General features: G+C 37.2%; 1 pseudogene across 1 annotated transcript; it reads right to left on the bottom strand.

Annotated features, from left to right (window-relative positions):
* Positions 1-267: 267 nt before the first annotated feature.
* LOC143613438 (eukaryotic initiation factor 4A-8-like) lies at positions 268-4170 on the bottom strand (annotated as a pseudogene). The gene is made up of 5 exons (XR_013150118.1): positions 4156-4170; positions 2580-2640; positions 2382-2488; positions 1877-2307; positions 268-1057 (listed from the first exon to the last, which is right to left on the bottom strand). The product of XR_013150118.1 is annotated as a eukaryotic initiation factor 4A-8-like (transcript).
* Positions 4171-4896: the final 726 nt, after the last annotated feature.

Raw genomic sequence — 4896 nt, 5'->3', positions numbered from 1 at the left:
GTTGTAATTCGCAAGGCTCTTCACGTGAGGGGCTGAGGTGTATTTAGGAAAAACACATGACAAAACTGCCCCTCACGTGAAGGGTACGCCGATGTGTTTAACGACCAGATTTAACGGGGTTCATGAATTCGAGTTCAATTGCAGGTGAAATAAAACCACAAAAACGAAAATCACAAATTTAAAACTATTGCGACTAAAACCGCAAATTTGAACAAACAACGAGACGAAAACCGCAGTTTAGTCAATAGTAAATAACATAAACAATAAACCCAAAAAGTAAGATAACAAACTCTCATTTAACTCAAATCCTCAATAAACTTTGTCCACTAGATATAAACCTAACAATTAAAGTTGTACCTCATACCAAAAGATAACAAATTTAAACTCCCTGATAACTTGAACAGCAAGAAACATCAAAAATGAAGAAAGGCCAACAGTAACACAGGTCTAACCTTTCTCGGCAAACAAGTTTAAATAAGATCCGCAACATTCGAAGGCAATTCCTCGACAACCACATTATAAAACTTCTGAATATCCGCAAGCATTCGTCCACGTCACAAAGTTAATCGCAACACCTTTCCTACCAAACCGCCCGATACGGTGGAGATAGTTTTCGGGCTGAGTCGGTAAATCATAATTGATAACTAGTGAAACTTGCTGCACGTCAATCCCACGTGCCAAAAGATCGGTTGTGATGAGTACACGTGATGACCCGGACCGAAACTCACGCATAATGATGTCACGTGTGTTCTGGTCCATGTCACCGTGTGTGGCTCCTCAGCCAGTCAACTTTCCGACGGGTGTTGACGAAAATCACACTTTGAGTGATTGCTAGAGTTTCGTAAAGGTCACAGAGGGTTTCGAGTTTCCATTCTTCTTTTTCGACATTGACGTAGAATTGTTTGATTCCTTCTAACGTGAGTTCGTCACGTTTAACGAGAATTCTTACTGGTTTGTTCATGAATTTTCTTGTGATCTCGAGTGCCTCGGGTGGCATTGTTGCAGAAAAGACGCCAACTTGAACTTTTGATGGTAACAGCTGGAAAATATCATAAATCTGAAAAGAAAAAAGAACGAGTCAACACAAGTCAAATGGATGAAAGGCTTGTAAATGAACCGAGCGAACACGAATTTAAAGCTAAATGAGCGATTTTTTGAACAAGAATGAAACATGTTCATGTTTGTTCAATCGTTCGTTTAGCTTTAACCAAACAAATGACTGAACACGAACAATTAAACTTGTCCGTGATCGTTCAGTAAGGATGAGATCGGGACTGTACCGGTACCCCTCCCGAAAATCCCGGTCCCGCAAATCACGAATTCTTGGTACCGGTACCGGTACTGAAATATTCGGTTCGGTACCGGTATTGGGACGGTACCGGTATTGAAGATAAAAATTTGGGAAATACAGGTCCCATACCATACCGTACCGGTACCAAAACTTTGGTACCAAATCGGTACCGGTACCAAATCGGTACCGATTTTGGCCATCCCTATCGTTCAGTAAGAAAACGAACATGTTTGTGTTCGTTTGTTAACAGTATAAACGAACATTTCACATACGTAAACAAGTGGAAACATAACTGAACATCGATTAAAGAACTTAAGCGAGTTAAAAAACGGTTATAAGTAATGTGAAGAACAATGTATTGGGCATAAAAAGTTCACAAAACCATACTAAGTTGTAATTAGCCTAAAAACAGTTTAATAAATATATTAACAAACGTAAACGAATGACCTTAAACAAAAGTAAAGTAATAAACGTAAACAAACAAAAATGAACAAACGAGATACACGATCATTTGCGTTCACTTAACTAAATGGTTCAATTAGGGTCAAACGGATGAAAGTCAACATAAAAGTTTTGATAACAGACCTGATCCTTGAAACCTCTTGAAAGCATTTCATCAGCTTCATCCAACACAAACATTTTAATATAATCCGAACGTAGCGACTGTCTCCTAAGCATATCAAAGACACGTCCAGGTGTACCAACAACAACGTGGACCCCAGCCGAGAGAATACGTTGGTCCTCACGAACACTGGTCCCACCAACACAAGCATGTACCTTAACACCAAGGTAGTCCCCGAGCGCACGCATAACTTTCTCGATTTGTTGTGCAAGTTCACGAGTCGGGGCTAAAACCAAAGCTTGGCATTCCGTAACTTGGTAGTCGAGTTGCTGAAGAATACCCGAGCAAAAATTTGCGGTTTTCCCGGTTCCGGATTGAGCTTGTTGAATCACATCTAGACCTTTTGTGAATGGAACGATTCCCCTTTGTTGGATTGCAGACGGTTTCTCAAAACCTAAAGTGACAAAACTCGTGTAAAAATAACAGAAATTTACATAAAAGTAAACAATATTTCAAAATAAGACTTACCATATGCATAGATGCCTCTTAATAAGTTTTCTTGCAAATTCATGGCGTCAAAACTATCGTAAACCTCATCATATGATGTAAAGAAGTCTTGTCCATCGGATGAAAGCCTGCATAATTATTAAAAAACTATTATCAGAATGTGTGACGAAAGCAAATTTATGAGTTGATCTTAGAAAAATAAGTTTGAAGAAAACTTACAACTCGTTCATTTTCGAATCAAAATGGCCCACATCAAACTGATTACCTTCAGAAGCCATGACTGCATAATTAAACAAAACATTTATTATTAAGCGACAAAAAGCAAAGATCAAATGATCTGCGATCAAATGCTTGTGTAGGTGACTATTAAACCATATAATATACAGTTTAACTGTAGTGATTACTTTCAGAAGTAGAGATGCAAACAAACCGAGCCGCTCGCAAGCTACCAGAGAACGGATCGATAAAAAGTTCAAAACGAGCTTGAGCTTTTTAGGCTTGAGCCGAGCCCGGGCCTAAACAGACCTCATTTAGTTATCAAGCCATAGCTCAAGCCTTGTAAGAGAAGCCCGTTTAAGCTCATCAAGCCTTAACGAGCCGAGACGCTCGTGAGCTACCCGAGATCGGATTGATATCGAACGATCCTAGCCTTTTTAGGCTCGGGCTAATAAAGCTTGTTTACTTATCCAGTCTTGCATGGGAAGCTTATTTACGCTCTCGAGCCTTCACTAGTTTCACATTGTGCCGCCGTGCTCGAGCTGAACTTTGACTTGCATAAGGTATTACACAAGCTCGAACCGAGCTTAGAAACTTTACGTTTTTCTCATAAATATGTAAAAATAATTAAAATGTATAAAACTTAACCAAGAAATAATAAACAAGCCAAGCTCGAGTCGAGCCCACGCTTTAAAAAACGACTCACAAGCCAAGCTTAAGCTTTAGAAACAGAGCTCGAAACGAGTCTCGTAACACAACATAAGCCAACCTCGAGCCTAGTAGAGCTCAGGCTCAGCTCATTTACATCCCTAGTTCTAAACGAGCCAAGAGAAAACAACACATGATGCGAGCTCAAAACAAGCCGAGCTCGAGCTCTCACTTAAACGTTTTTCTCAATATATGTAATAATAATCAAACAGGTATAAAATTTAATTAACAAAAATAAAACGAGCCGAGCTCTAGTCAAGCCCGAGCTTAAGAAAACGACTCAGAAGCCAAGCTCGAGCTTTACTAAAAGAGCTCCAAACAAGCCAAGCTCAAGCTCTCGTAACTCAAAAGAAGCCACCCTGAAGCCTAGTCAAGCTCATGCTCAACTCATTTACATCCCTAGTTTTAAACGAGCCAAGCCCGAGCTTGAGAAAACGACTCACAAGCCGAGCTCGTGCTTTAAAAAAAAAAAAAAAAACTCGAAACAAGCCGACCTCGAGCCTAGTCGACCCCAGGTTAGACTCAATTACATCCCTACTTATAAACAAGCCGAGCCTGAGCTTTGAAAAAAATAGCTCAAAACGAGCCCAGACTTGACTCGTTTACACTCCTAATAATCTTCAGATTATTAATAAGAAGCCATACAATTAACCCTAACTAACTAACTAACAATCACCTCCTGTTTTCCCCAAAATATATATAATACATAAACCCTAATTAATTATTATTTTCTATTCACTAGTACTATACTTTATTACTAACTAAAGTATACATAAACTAATAAAAAAAACGAAATTGTAGCATGCGTTGCGATGAATATAAAAAAGAAGAGGTATAAAGAGAACGAGTGATTGATTAATATCGAACATACCTTGTGAAATAATTGAAGAGAACGAAATTGTAGCATGCGGTTCTTACCTTGGTGAGGACGGTATGGTTTTGGTTTTAACCGAAAAAATAGAACCAAATTTTTTATCTTTTTAATTTTATGGGTTAAATAATGTATAAGAATTTAATAAATATGTAACTCAAATAATTTTAATAAATTTATAATAGTCTATTAGTTAATAATTAAACAAAATTATTTAAACCTAAATTCATTATTTTTGCGTTTATCTGTGCTTAAAAGATAACCTATATGTGTTGAAAACTAGTCTTGAATTCTGATTCCATTGCAATATATATATTTTTCGGGGACGAAAAAGGTTTAAATGTGGGAATATTTGATATGGTTTAAAATAAACATGTTATTATATAAATATTTCCTACCCTTTCAAGTATTTTGAGCCATTTTTTTATTGAATATATTTCTATTTGCCTCATAATTGGATTTTAAAGGTTAAGTTTTTAAACGAGCTAAATTAAAGTATTTATGTTAAACTTGAGACCACAATGGCATCAAAGTAATAATTGGTTGAATAAATGGCCACATATTTTGTGGTGTTTCATGTTCACATGCTTATTAAAGATAGAATTCTACGTTAACCATGTTCCAATTACTTATGAATTTTATTTCTTTACAAAGTGCAGGGGTGCTCGTTGAAATATTTCAAATGGGCTGATGGCTGGTGGGCCCATAAGAAAATACAAAGAAAGAATAGAAAAAAAACCT

Source organism: Bidens hawaiensis, unplaced genomic scaffold (assembly GCF_021521415.1).
Source record: "Bidens hawaiensis isolate Kalapana, Puna unplaced genomic scaffold, B.hawaiensis_p1.1 tig00037490_1, whole genome shotgun sequence".
NCBI lineage: Eukaryota > Viridiplantae > Streptophyta > Magnoliopsida > Asterales > Asteraceae > Bidens > Bidens hawaiensis.
This window is presented reverse-complemented; position numbering and strand designations above follow the sequence as displayed.